Source organism: Molossus molossus, unplaced genomic scaffold (assembly GCF_014108415.1).
Source record: "Molossus molossus isolate mMolMol1 unplaced genomic scaffold, mMolMol1.p scaffold_m16_p_18, whole genome shotgun sequence".
NCBI lineage: Eukaryota > Metazoa > Chordata > Mammalia > Chiroptera > Molossidae > Molossus > Molossus molossus.
In genome coordinates this window covers 31,889,170-31,904,538 of record NW_023425353.1, presented here as the reverse complement: position 1 = coordinate 31,904,538, position 15,369 = coordinate 31,889,170, and the positions used below count along the sequence as shown (strand labels likewise).

The window sequence follows — 15,369 nt, the reverse complement described above, 5'->3', positions numbered from 1 at the left end:
GAAAACGATCCCAGCCTCATGGTGGCAACTCTGACAGTAGTTCCTGCCCCTCCACCCTGACAATCTGGGCCTTTATGGGTGCTTAGTAGTTCCTTGGGTGGCAGGACAGGTATGACCATAAAGTTGTTAGAAATTAAGTACTGGAATCAGAGAAACTAAGTTTGCCTCCTGGGCCTGCTACGTCCTGGATGAGAACTTGGAGTGAGTTATTTAACGTCACTAAATCTCAGTTTTCTCATCTCTAAGATGGGGCCATAATAGTAGCTATATTACATAAGGGTTAGTGAGGAGGGGTCAAATCAGATAATGCATATAAAGTGCAATACATGCCAGTTTGTGCAATGTTGAGGGTGGGGGTCTGAGGAGATGCCAGCACCCACTACAACCCATCGAGGGTGGGGTCTCAGGCCTTCTCAGGTCACCACTCCTTTGGATTTGGTTTCCAAAAATAGAAAATAGCGACCACTGCCTTTTACTGCCAAGGCCCAGATTTAGAACTTGAATATTTTGCAGATTAAATGTCACCAGGAGACATAAAACAGATTGCAGTGTCCCTAGCCAGCAGCTTCCTTATTTGTACATGTATCGTAGATGCAAGTAGTTAATTTTATTTTTCCTTTTACTAACCATTTTAATTTAAGTATATCCTTAATTCATCAAAGAAGCATTTAAAAGAAACTCTTCAATTGTTCTTGGGCACCAAAGAGTAAGTAAGAGCACAATGCCTCTCTGTCTTAGGTTAAAACCTCTAACTACTTAACTTTGATGTGCTCACATCCCTAATGAGGCCAGAAAAGCAGTGACCAGCTCAGCAAGTGCTCTAAAAAGGTTTCTGTGCACAGTCAGGCCCTCCTGTCACTGGTGTGAACACAGCTCGGGGAGACCCCATCTGACTGAGAAGCCCTGGGGTGGCCTGGCTTAGAAGAGCTATGCTGATGTATGGCTACTTCTTAGGCTGCCATCTTGTGGCAACTGCTCTGAGGTGAGTCTGCCTGTGGGTAATGGGCTCCTAATTTTTCCAAAGACACCTCCCCTCTCCCTTGTGATTTATATAGCACTTGCATACATTTGCATATGGGGCTCTGGGGTTCTAACTCCAGCTGTAGGGAAAGTGAAACGAGCAAGATGATCTAAGAATGGAACCCTCTCCAAGTGCGCAACCAGGCCAGCCCTGGGTGGCAGGTGTCCAGGTGATATACGTGTCCAGGGTGGTGTGGTGTCAGGGCAATTATGAGCTACTATTTGTGGAGCACTTATTACATGCCAGATATAGCTTAGCACTTCCCATATATTATTTCATTTAATACTAACAATAACCCTCTGAACTAAGTAAGCCCTGCTGTCTCCCCATTTTACAGATGAAAAAACTAAAGTACTGAGAGGTTAAGGCACTTGCCAAAAGTTATGGAGCTAGTGTGGTAGAGTTGGGACTTAAAATAAGGCCTTCTGACCCCCAAACTTGTGCTCTCACCCTCCCACTCCGTGCAGCCATGGGTGGGCTATAGAGCCACAGAACCCTGAGATTCTGTCCTGGCTTATCCACTTGGGTTGCGTGAGCTGGCCTCAGTCACTTAACCTCTCCCACCACTGTCTCCCCTCTGCAAAATGAAGCTTACTCACAAAGTAATCACAAGGATTAGATGGGGTAATTAATGTAGTTAGCACAGTAGCCTGGCACAGGTCAGGTGAAGGCCCGGTAATGTGGGTTTCTTCCTTCCCACGTAGGAAGGGAGAAATACAAAGAGCCACTTCTCTACTTGGTCCCCCTACCGTTTCAGCCTCCTCTTTCTCCCCTGGACGCCACAGGACCCTGTGCACCAACACCAGAAGGTCTTTGATTCCTGATAGTTTGATCCATTTCTCAGTTTAATCATCTTGGCTGCACAGGAAAGGCAGCACTGGATAGTGTGAAGAGCCCTTGACTAGAGTTTTGGAGACCTTGGTTCTAGTCCAGTCCTGAGTCTGAGACTTGGGCAACTCTCTCTCTGGCTTCAGTTTCCCCATCAATGAAATGGAGGATTTGTCTATATGCAGGACCCATGTGCATATGTAGTCCGTGTGCAGCTCCTCCCTGGTTCTGCACCCATTGTAGAAATGGCTAAGTAATTGTAGCACCTGTCAGTGATCCTGGCTATGGCTGCAGAGCCCTCCCCACACATGGAGGGAATCACTGTTAACTGATTAGAGTCGAGATGACAATTAAAACCTCTTGCATATTCCTGGAACAGTTATTTGTCTGCTAGAGGTCCTTCCAGTTCCGACTCTCCCACCAGAGTCTTTAACGCTCTGAGCCTGGGTCTGAAACAAGGGGAGTGCATTCTAACTCTAGCCACATTGCCTAGCAGCTGTGTGACCTTGGGCAAGTTGCTTACACCCTCTGAGCCCTGTTTTCTAATTTGTAAAAAGGGAGTCCTAACATATGCTCTGGCTGCTGTCATTGTTCTGATGCCGAAATCACTGTAGCCTCCTTGAAGGCAGGGCCTGGGTCCCTGTCAGCGCTGTACCCCCTCTGCCTAGAACAGGGTCTGGTCCAGAGCAGGCTCTCGATAAAGGTTGCTAAATTGAAGCACAGTCCAATATGAAACCTGAAGACATGGAAGAAACTGCAGCCGGGTGAAATACATCTCTAGAGAAGTGATTCTCAGTCTTTATGGAGCATAAGGCTGATCAGGGAGCCCTTTCAACATGCAGACTTCTGGACTCGACCACAGAGAGCTGATCCAGGATGCCTGGCGTGGGACCCGGGAGCCTACAGGTTCAACAAGCTTTCCCGGGAATTCTGTGCAGGTGGTCCGGTACCCACTCCAGAGTTGGGAGGCTCAGAGTGGAAGTTAAAATAAACAGAGAGGCTTTGGTTTACCGCCAGTTGTTCTCCAGCAGTTGAGTTTCCACTTTGCAGTTCCTGGAGCCACTGCATCTGTGAGGGAGTCTCCTGGAAGAATGGCTCCTTCCACCTCTCATTGGCTGCCTCCAGGAGAGGCTTGATCCTCAGCTGACTGATGCTCTTAGGTTTCTGTGCTCTGACCTTCGAGGCCCACATGGAAAGCAGGGAGGTCAGGGGCATTCCCCCTTTTATCTCGAGAAAAATGGGGATGTTGGAGGTCTAGGTTGCCAGTGCTACTCACCAGCAGTGATCCTGTGTGGAACATGTGTCACTCTCCTCAACTCCACCTACAGCCTTAGATCAGGATCCTTGAGGAAGGGCAACCAGGAGGCAGGTTGGCTGAGGCTTAGCTAGGGCACTCTGGTTTCGGTGGTAGTGGTGGTGGTGTGAGCATGTATGTGTGTTGAGAGAGAGAGAGAGAGAGAAAGAGAGAGAGAGAGATCTGATGTTGGCTGTCTACAGGGTTCCCAAAACAACTGAGTGGAAGTGAAAAACAGTCAAACATTTGGCATTCTCCCCCACCCCCCGCATGTTGCTAAACATAAAGATCTTCTCAAACACCCATGTACTAGATGGAAATTGAAATTTCATCCTTATGTTTTACGGTGTGATAATATAGCTTACAAGTAGGTGACTGATTAAAACATATTTTTTGATATTTTACTTCAAAGTCATATTCATCATTTATACCATCATCATCACTTAGGCTGAATTCATGGATTATTAAGAGAGAGTTGGCCCTGGCAGGTTTGGCTCAGCGGTTAGAGCGTCGGCCTGCGGTCCAGAGAGACCCGGGTTCAGTTCCCGCTAAGGGCATGTACCTTGGTTGCAGTTTGTCCCTGGCCCTGGTTGGCTCGTGCGGGTGGCGACCACTCGATGTGTCCCTTTCACGTCGATGTTTCTCTCTCCCTCCCACTCTATCTGAACAAAAAATGGAAAAAAAAAAAAAGTAAAAAAAAGAGAGTTGGATTTTTGAGCTATTATTAAAAATTCAAAATAGCCTGGCCGGTGTGGCTCAGTGGAGTGAATGTTGTCCCATGGACTGAGAAGTCCCAGTTCGAGTCCCAGTTTGATTCCCCGTCAGGACACATACCTGGGTTGCGGGCTCGATCCCCACTTGGGGGCATGCAGGAGGCACCCAATCAATGTATCTCTCTCACATTGATGTTTCTATCTTTCTCCCTAAAAAATCAATAAAAACACATTTAAAAAAAAATTCAAAATAAATCCAATTAAAATTGTAATTTTTTCCTTTTCCTCCCAGGACCTTTGTCCCACAGCTAACGAGTTCTGTTACCTTCATGGGCTTCGTATAAGGATTAAACAAGTTAACATGTGAAATATGCTTATAACAGTGCCTGGTAAATTCTCAAAAAGTGATGCCCACTTTTCTTTATTACTACTACAACTTTAGATACAATCCTGTTAACTAATCCAACCAGAGCAACCGTCAGTGATCCCAAACCAATAAGGAATGGTCTGTCCTATAGATATAAATTCTCAGCCAGCTGAACTCTTATACTTTAAGAGAGGGGATCTTTGTACTTTTTGCTACCTGGGACATGGGGGCCATGCTGAACTCACTTGCCTTCATAAATAAAGCTCAGTGAGTATAGCCTAATTTTCCCCTGGGCTCCTGGGCTCAGAATTCAGAACGCCAGCTGGCGATTGTCAGGCCACTACATGCCCAGAGCAAATACTTCTTGAGGTCTTTTTCTCACTTTTTAAAATGGTGCCCCCTTCCCATTCAGATATTCAACTGTCTTTGCTTCAGGGAATCTTCTCTATTCTCCCTTCTAACTTGCTGTCAAGCCCAAGGGACAAGCAAGATAGATAATGCTGTTAAACTTGGTGAAAAATAAGAGTAAGTATATCCAATGCCAGAGGACTGCTTTTGCTTAATCCTAGGTCATTAGTGATGTTCTGGAGACTTAGGATTGTAATACAAATTATCTTCCAGAGAAGGGAAGTGTTACCTGGACATTACACTCTAGTGGGACACAGAAGACCCTCTCAATCCAGTATAAGGGCCAGCTTACTCAGCCATTCCTGATTCAACACCCAGCCCAGTCACAGACTCTAACCAGCCTTTTGGCTTGGGATCCCTGCTGCCCTAGCTTGCTCAGCCTGTCTCAGAAGTGAAACCAGATGGCCAGGGTAGGTGGTGAGGGAGACCCACAAGAAGACCTCAGGGAAAACTGAGCTCCTGGTCCCACCCACTGCCCAAAACTGCTTCTGAATTGGTTCATCCATGAACAACCCCCAAAATTCCTTTTATCTCCCAATCACCAAGAATCTGATCCTTTATTTAGTCCCTAAACTTGGAAACTAATCTTTTATTTATCTCTACTGTAATCCCACTTCAGGCTGTGTATGGAATACCCTGCTTGGGAACAAACCTCTAGGATTTCAGAACGACCCTCAGTCAGGGAAGTGCAAGGACTTAGGAGGGAAAGTAAAACCAGGGCCAGGATGTTTTGGTTCCATGTGCGAACTGGAGGAAGAATGTGGCTCATTTGGCCTTGTGTGATGGAGAATGAGCCACAGGCAAGCTCCCTAATCACCAAACCACAGTAGAGGGTGGGAAAACAGGCTGGCATGATGTCAGGCTCCAGAAGGGCAAGCTGGTTGAAATAATTTCCCAAGCTTCCTTTATGGCTGTGGGTTCAGCCCTCAAGCCAGGGCAAAGAATCACTGACACACAGCTCGGAGTGTGCTGAGTGGTCCCAGGCAGCTGTCTGTCAGCCTGGTTTTGCCGTCTCTTGGTGGATCTGGGGCCAAACTGCACGGCCATTGTGACAGGGATGCCAGCCTACGTGCCAGTCCTGGTCCATCCATCCTTAGCAGGCCGACTCCCACTGGGGCCCCGAGAGGACGGCCTTGCCCCTGGAGGTTTCCAGGCCTCTGCTCTCTTCCATTCATTCTTGTATTCAACAACTATTTCCTGAGTACTTACCATGTGCCAGGCCCAGAGCTGGGGCTGGCCATACGCTGGTGAACAGGGCACTGTCCCTCTCTTCACAAAGCTAACAGACCCTATGGGAAAAAGCAATCAATACTGAAGTCATTTAACTAACATTATGATGGCAGGAGTGGGAGGAGCCACACTGGGGGTTTAGGGATCAGAGGCCAGTAAGATGAGTAGGAGTCAGAAAGGTGCAGAGTTGGGGATGGGAGTCAAGAAGTGTCTTCACAAACTCCTCCACTCTCTCTGGCTTTTCAGCTTCTTCATGCTTCCTTCCAAACCTTAGCTCCTGACTCGGTGCACTGAGCATGCATTCAAAACTCCATTTCTAGAAACTGCCTCTGGGCCCCAGCCCCTGGCATCACTCCAAGTACCAGCCAACTGATCTGTCCCTTCTCAAGCCCCTTTTTGGGGAGACAGCTGCCCAGTCTTGGTCCTTCTTCTTCAACTCACTCTCATGTACTCACACATCACTGATTCACATGCCATGTCAGCTCAATTCTAGGGGGCTTTCCTAGCACCTGCTGGCTCCAAAGGCAGCACACTTTGTTCACATATTCTCTCCCTCATAAGTTTGTTTCTTCACTTCACCATTATTCCCTCAGCTAGGGCCTGGCCTTGGTCTGGGCCCTGGCTAAATACTAAAGGGGAGCCTGGAAATGGGCCATGGGGATGGGGTTAAGGGAAGGCTTCCTGAGAGAGGTGACACCTGGAGAGTCAGGCTGAGGAGGAGTTTGTCAGGTGACATAACCCCCTTTTCCCCTTTCTTCTACCTTTCTTGCTCTTTCCCATGTGTTTTTCACCCTCTACTCCTACATGTCATAGATGTCTCTGGGCTTCAGCCTCAAGAGATAGAGCTGGGAGGGCCCTTGGAGATCTAGTCTGACACCTGCCCATCTAACAGATGGGGACATTGATGTCACCACAGAGATCGATTGATTTGTAGATGTTAAACCATCCTTGCATTCCTGAAATAAATCCCACTGGACCATAGTGTATGATCCTTTTATTGTATTGTTGAATTTGGTTTGATAATACTATGTTGAGGATTTTTTCATCTATGTTCATCGGGGATATAGACCTGCAATTTTCTTTTCTTGTGGCGTCCTTGTCTGGTTTTGGTATCAGGGTAATGCTGGCCTCATAAAATCAGTTTGGAAGTTTGGAAGTTCTCCCCTCTTCTATTTTTGGGGAAAGTTTGAAAAGAATTGTATTAATTCTTCTTTAAATGTTTGGTAGAATGCACCGTGAAGCCACCTGGTTCTGGACTTTTGTTTGTTGGGAAGTTTTTTTTATTACTAATTCAATCTCCTTACTAGTACTTGGTCTGTTCAGATTTTCTGTTTCTTCATGATTCAGTATTGGTAGGTTATATGTTTCTAAGAATTTATCTTTTTATTCTAAGTTGTCCAATTTTTTGGGGGGCTATAATTATTCATAGTAGTCTCTTATGATCCTTTGTATTTCTGTGGTAACAGTTGTAATGTCTCTCATTTCATTTCTGATTTTCTTATTTGAGTCCTCTCTTTTTTTCTTGGTGAGTCTAGTTAAGGTTTGTCAAAAAACAGCTCTTTGTTTCATTGATTTTTTTTTTTCTAATATCTTTTTAGTCTCTATTTAATTAATTTCTTCTCTGATTTTTATTTCTTTCCTGTTATTAACTTTGGGCTTAGTTTGTTCTCCTTTTTCTAATTCCTTGAGGTGTAAACTGAGGTTGTTTACTTTAGATTTTTCCTGTTTTGTAATGTAGGCATTTATCTCTATGAACTCCCCTTTTAGAACTGCTTTGTTTTCTTATTGTTGAGTTTTAGGAATTATTTGTATAATTTTGGCAAACAGTTATTTATCAGAAAATACAAATATTTTCTCTCAGTCTGAGGCTTGTCTTCTTTCTCTTGATGGCTGGCATATATTTTAATCTTATCTTTGTTTTGTTTTTATAACCTTGAGACATTATTAATGTTTTAGTCAGCCATTATTCATTTAGATTCATTTATGACATATATACTACTCCCTTTTCTTCCCCCCACTGCTAGTCAGAACTTCTGCCTTGGGACCACTACCCTTCTGCTTGAAATACATCATCTAGGATTTCCTTTAGAGAGGTTTTACTGGTGGCAAAGTCATCCAGTTTTTTGTTTATTTAAAATTGTTTTTAGCTTTCTATCATGGTGAAAATGTGTATATAACAGAATTGGTGTTATAAATTGCAAAGGATGAATGATTCAATAATTAATTTTGGGGCAATGTCTTTTAATCTGAAAAAGTAATCCCTGCTTTAAACTATACATAAAAATAAAATCCCCAGAGATTAAGTATCTTAATTGGGAAAAAAAAACACACCAAAATTTAAAACTCTCAGAAGAGAATGTAGGAAATATCTTTATGGTCTTTCTTGAAAAAAAAATACAAATTATAAAAGATCATAAAATTTCACTTTATGAGAATTACAAAGGTTTCTACAATTAAACAGCTTAGAAACAAGTGACATATTAGAAGAAAATATAACATATAAAAAACAAAGCATTAGTATCTTCAATATATAAGCCATTTCAAATGAATAAAGAAAAGTCTAATAGATCCAATAGCTAAAAAGATCAAGGATATAAACTGACAATAACAGAAATAAATGTGTCAATAAATATTTGTGCTCAGTTGTATAAAGAAAATTTTATTTTACATAACTGACTTCATCTTCCTCATGAGCCCCCCCTTCATTGGTACAGGGGATTTGAGGTTGGGGAATGGGGAACAGGGACACTATCAATGTTCCAGATAAGTGACCCTCAGGCATTTTTGGTTCTAATTCTCCTTCAGATAGCACAGGCAGCTTTCTATAAACGGTATCTGTTTGGATCCCTTTCTCCTTCCCTTGCTTCTCCTCAAGATGCATCCTTTTTCTTGGCCTTTTCCTCAACTAATGCTAAGGATTTTTACTCAGAGAAGCTGAAAGTCATGATAGATGTGAATCATGAATGCTTAAATTTTCTATTCTGTCCCTCTTCTCCCTCTACATTCTACTCTGGGTAAGAGTAGCATTTTCTCTTTCCATTCTTGCCCAATTAGAAGTTCTCAGTCCTCTCTGACAATGACTTATATTAAAACCCTATGTTCATACCAAGCAAAACAGAGACAGACTCAGAGATAAAAAGCAGGCAGACAGTTTTGGTGTGTGTGGGGGATTGAGCAAAAAAGAAAAAAAAAGAGAGAGAACTCATGGACATGGACAACAGTGTGGTGATTGTGGTGTGGGGAGGAGGGTTAATGGAGGTGGAAGAAGGCATAGAGGGGATCAGTGGTCATGGAAAAAAAACCCACCACAAATTAAACCCCCTGTGTTTAGAGTTCCAAACTTGGCTGTTAATGTTTAAAGGTTTTTTAAGAAATTAAGATGTAATTTTTCTTCCTGGAGGAAATTTGATCCTCATGATACATGCCTAATAATTAATGAAAAAGAATCAGCTTTGAAACTCCATGCTGAAAGCTAACTGCTTTAATCTAGGTTGTACCTGTCCTTCACCCCTGAAAAGGTTAAAGCCACTAGATTTGATGGGTGATAAGTTAAAAGATAGTAAAATTTGCAACATATAAAAATAGATCTGAAATTACTTTAAAATATTCCCATTACACATGAAAATTGTATTATCTTACCAGTAATTAGGAAATTGCAACTTTTATTTTTTTATCCTCACCCGAGGACATTTTTACATTTATCTTCAGATAGAGCATGAGGTGGAGAGGGAGGAAGAGAGAGAGGGAAACATCGATGTGAGAGAGACACGTTGACCGACTGTCACCCATATGATTCCAGCCAGTGCCCGGGACAAACTTCAGCTGAGGTATGTGCCCTTAGCAGGAACTGAACCGGGGACTCTCTGACGCTCTAACCGCTGAGCCAAACCGGCCAGTGCAGGAAATTGCAACTTTTAAAAATAAGATACCATTGGTGAGCAATTTAAAGTTTGGTGATATGGGCTCTGGCCAGTTTGGCTCAATGGTTAGAGTGTCTGCCTGCGGGCCAAAGAGTGGCGGGTTCAGTTCCGGTCAAGGGCACTTTGCGGTTTGTTCCTGGCCCTGGTTGGGCAGTGTGGGAGGCAACCAATAAATATGTCTCACATCGATATTTCTCTCTCTCTCTTTCCCCTTCCCACTCTATCTGAAGATAAGTGGAAAAATATCCTTGAGTGAGGATTAAAAAAATAAAGTTTGGTGATATGGTGTGGTGCAAGGTTGCTAGAGGCTGTTTACACTGTTGCAACCACTCTAGAGAACAATTTTGCAATATCTAATAAAACTGTAATTCTCGGATGCATAAGGTAAGTGTGGGGGTGTTAGAACAGTATTGTTTGTAATACTAAAAACTGTAAACACAAATATCTATTAATAAATTAGTGAATAAAATGTGGTATATTCATATAACAGAAACTGAAATCTTTAGGAGGAATGAACCACATATATATTTATAAATGATGATTTCAGAAATACAGTTGAGTAAAAAAGTAAACTGAAGAATATGATGCCAGTTATGTAAAATTAATTGTCCACAAAACAACTTAAATATTATTTAAATCTAGACATAGTACATGTAGCATTCATATATTGACTAGAATGATATCCACCAAATTCATGCCAAGATGAGAATCCTCTAACAATGGTGAAGAGAGGACAGGAAATGGAGGTCAAAGAATATGATTATATTATCTATAAAAAATGATTTTCTTTATAGTGAAACCAACATTATGAAAATAGTATTAAGAAACAGTACCTGAAAATTCTGGGTGGTGGGCTAATGAGCACGAAAAAATGTTCAATAAAAAATCAGACCAAATGTCCACGTTGTGAAGCTGTGTGCATACTAGTGAGTAGCTTGTTCTTATTCTGAGGGGCAATCAAGGCAAAGCCTAGACTGGCAGGATTAAGAAGATCTATTTGATTGTTAAAGTGCAGGAGAATATGGTATTGTACAAACTGCTTTTGTAACAAAACAATATCGTAGCTTCCTCTTTTCATTAAATTTTGTTTTTACTAATTTTATATTCTAATTTTGGAAATATCCCTCAAAATCCAAGGCATCGCACCTGTGTGCCGCTTATTTATTTATTCAATATGCACTTATCTTTATTGATCAGGTCCAGGGAAAGATGTTAGAAAAGTACAAATAAGGGGAAAAAGAAAATTGGTGATCTCACTTTATCTAAATAGTCAAAGTTTATATGAAAAATATTATAACTACTTCACTGCCTGTCATAAGTAAAGACTGGAATAAATGGAGATGAACATCAAACTAAGAAGAACCAATATTGTGAAAATGTGGTGGAAAGTGTGATGCATCATCTAGAGTCTTCTTCAGTGAGAGTTGTTCCCATCATTGCTAGGAGTTTGATGGGCAGAAAGCCTTCAGCTGTCATCTCCATTAGAAATTGCCTTGATGGGGACCATGGTCCCTCCCTCGTCTTTCATACCCAAAGACTAATGAATGAGAAAATTGGGCTACTTCAGCCTAACCTGAGACAACTCTGACCAGCCATTCTAACTCCAGAGCTCCCAATGAGGTTAGCTGAGGCTGTCACTGGACCTGTAGCACCTCAACTTCTCCTCTGACCACTGCTGTTTACCTTGCTTCTCTTTCACAAGGCTCTTCTTAATAAATGTGTATGCTAAAAAAAAATGCTCATCAGAAGCTTCTCAGAGAACTTTAGGGAAATATACAGGTATATTCATAACTACAAAAAGAATAAAGAACAACCTGGAATGGAGAAAGGATAGAGGTGGAGGTGATGGGGGAAAAATTGAGATAAGTTTGAGGCAACAGTAGGGGTGCAACAAGAATGGAGTTGGCTGAAGGTGACAGAGGTGGGAAAAACAACTCATGCATCAGAAGCAAGGGATCTAAAAATCTATGGTTGGCTCTATGTAGTCGATGCTCTTTGCTAAAGGTCCTTATAAGAATCTGCTTTTTTTTTTTTTCCCCCAAGTCTTTGCCTGCTACGATGTAGTCATTTTACTAAACAATAACTAACAAAACCAACAAAAGCCGAAGCTGCCCGCTTTCTATGAATGAAGATTCTCCATCTCCGAGTGGTGGTAAGTGCTTACGGTGAGTGAGTCTTGGTAGATCACCAGCGCCAGAGCCGGGTGGGGAGGAACTGTGGGGCAGTCTCCGGGCGCGCAGGACCAGGAGGGCACTGGGGGCGCGCCTGGGGACCTGGACTCGGAGACGGAGGTAAAGGGAGGTTGGAGTGGTGAGCTGGGGAAGGGCTTCATAAGGTGGAGGTCCAGCTTGAAGTAGGGACCAGGAGAGCGCCTCTCAGGACTGGGGGTGGGGACCAGATGCAAAAGCTCTGCGACGGGGCTGTGCGGGTAGGGGCCGAACACCCTTCCAGAGGCTGAGCCGGCTGCAGGGTCCATCCCAGGAGTCAGGAACACGAGGTCCGAGTCCTCGCTGTAGGCCGCTTCTTGACCAGCGATCTCTGGGACGCGTGCGCAGAAGAATCGCTGCTGGATGGCGACGTCTTCCCCGGGAGCATCCAGGAGAGCGCCGGGTCCCAGGCCAACAGGCGAGTGGGCCTGCCCTCCGGAGCGCTCGTCGCTGGAGCCCAAGAGGGCCTCGGGGACCAGCATGAGGGTGTGCCCTCCGAGAGACACCTGCAGGACCGACGTTGGCTCGGGCTCCAGCACCAGGTCCACGCCATCCAGGTGCAGCTGCAGGGCACAGCCCGGAGCCAGGGCCACCACGGAAGTGAGCGCGTCCTCGGCCGGGGGCCCCGCCGGGTCTCGCGGGCTGAGCGCAGTCCCGGACTCAAGGCCCGCGGGCTCCTCAATTCGGCGGCGCTTGGAGGGTATGAGTCCTCTGGGCTGCGGCCCAACCAGGGCGCAGGACAGGCGCTGGGGCTGAGGAGTCGGCTGCCCATCGCCTCGAGGGCTCTGCAGGCGGCGCTCCCGTGTCCTGGCGGAGGGCCAGTGTCACTCAGTGACAGGTCTCGATGACAAGTGACGCGGGTCGGAGGGCTAGGGCGGCGCAGGACTGCGCGTCACAGGCTAGTCCTCGGAACTCGGGTGGTGCTTCCCGGGAGGCCCGGAGTCCCACATTCTAGGAGAGCCTTGCAGGGCTCAGGGCTTGGCCAGGAGCGTTCGAATCTTCTGACGTAGACCCGCGTGCGCACTGGATGATGGACCGCGTGGGGTATCACGCGACCTGCGTATCACTGTAAGCCCCGCCTCCTGCCAAAGAAAGCCCCACGTTTGGTACAGCGCAGATGGCAGGGTAGGTTTTCTAGCAAGCGTAGGGGAATGCTCCTTGGATAATCGTTTGGGGCCCCGTGGCCCTTATTCATGAGGATGATAAAATAGCTAAAACACAATCTCATAAACTGCTTGCTTACATTTAGAAGTGCCTATGTCTAAAGTCTTCTAAGATTTTCCCAGAGGCTGTGAAAAGCCTTTACCCCATCTCTGATCACTCCTTCTGCAAGTGGTCCTTAAAATTCTTTTCATTCAGGAGAGAAATTAGAAATGTAATATTAAAAAAAAAAATCAAAAAGCTTTAAAAATACTTAAGTGAAACTGCAGTATTTTGTTAGAGGTCAAGCTCTGGTAATTAATAACAATAGCAAAACTTTATCATAAGGTTAACTTTTTGTATTCAAACTTTCTATATGACTTGTATTACACTGAGTGCTTAAAAATTAGTGTATTCAGTACTCAGTAGTGAAGCTCAGAGGACAGAAGGAAATTTTACAAACTTGAATAGTATGTGTTGGATTTGGGAATTAAATACTACTGACATGTTTAACTTTAAAACAGAGATCTTTGGCTTTTTACCTGTATGGGTAGTGCAAAAAATCCAGAGGTGGAATTGCTGGGTAGTAGTGTGTGGCACCCTAACAATAATTGATAAGGACAAACTGCTTTCTTAAGTATTTATCTTAATAATATTTCTGTATTTGTATTCCTTTTGCACCACATCCTTGACAATACTTAGTGTGGTTAGATTTCTAAGCCTTTTTTCAATCTGATGGTGTAAAATGGTATCTCATCACGTGTTTATATTGTATTTCTCTGATTACTCATTAGGTTTTCATGTGTATTGGCCATTCATGTAACATCTGTGTAATATGCCTTTTCATTGTAGTTGTCTTTTTTCCCCTGAATATAAAAATATTCTCTTTGAATTTAGATTTTGGTGGGTTTACAATAATCTGTGTATTTTTAAATATACCAATCTTGAAAGTTGTGCTTCCTGAATGAAGATACTAGAATATGTTCCAGAACTATGTATATTCTTGGAAATATGGTTCCTTTATTCTTCAGTGCTGAAAATCTTGCCACCTCTATCTGCCACAGGACCAGGAAGACTAATTTCCTTATGCCCTTTATTCTTGTTCATGGTAGAAATCTGTTCATCCCTTATATCTCAGATTTAAATATTCAAATATATAATACATGGTATTATCTCACTATAGGTATCTCCTTTCTTTCTCCATCTTCCACACCTTTTTATTCTGCCCTCTGTGGCTCGTAGTCAAGCACAAAACTAAAAAAATCTTCATCCTGGATGCTGTGGCTTAGTTGGTGGAGTGTCATCTCATGCATCAAAAGGTCGCAGGTTGGATTGCCTATCAAGGTACATGCCCAGGTTGTGGGTTTGTCCTGGACCATACAGGAGATAACCATTTGATGTTTCTCTCTCACATCATTGCTTCTCTCTCTCTCTCCTTTCCTTTCCTTTCTCTCTCTAAAAATCAATAAAAAAAAAATCTTCAACTTTCCTTTAACTTTATACTAAAATTGAAATCTGCCCTTTTACCCTCTTTCCAACTCTAGGGCTCCTCTCCTTTACTCCTTAAATGTTTTTTACTCTAGGTTTTCTGGCATTCTCTTCCATATTGATGCCATTCTAATTCTTGGTGATTTCAAAATACTCTTAGGTACTTTGAACACTTAGGTAATTCTTCCATAACACTGATGTATCTCCATCCTGTATCACTCCCATTCAATCCAGAGTCTCGTATCTTACTTTGTAACCAACACTTGGATACGAAACAGGCACTTCAAACAACTCATGTCCAAAATCGAACGTTATCTTAATGCTTTCTATATCTGCTCTTCTCAAGGTGCTTCCAATCTTAGGAAATAATGGTTCCCTCCTTTCTCTTGTTTTGGATATCTTTCATTCTCATTATTTTGGTTTGTTTTTCTTATGTTTTTTTTTTTATTATAAATTTATAATCACTGGAAAGTTATCACTGAGAACATACTTAGCCTTGGGTAGAAGATGTATTCTCCTTGGAGAAAATTTCTTTTACTTTTGCCAGTTTCACCATCAATCAGAGATTATCTTAACTTAAGCTCTCAGCTGCTCTCACCAGCCTCCAACAGACTGTGTTTCATTTTACCTGGAGCCCAAACTGAGACAGATACATTTAAGTCCTATCTCCTTTTGTATTACAAGTTTTTTTCTTTTGCTTGTTAGATTACCTATTGGAGGCATCATGTTTTGGAAGCCTGGGACTTTTTTCAG

General features: G+C 43.2%; 1 pseudogene; it reads right to left on the bottom strand.

Annotated features, from left to right (window-relative positions):
* Positions 1 to 11,965: 11,965 nt before the first annotated feature.
* On the bottom strand, positions 11,966 to 12,760 carry LOC118633549 (annotated as a pseudogene).
* Between the last annotated feature and the right edge of the window lie 2,609 nt (positions 12,761 to 15,369).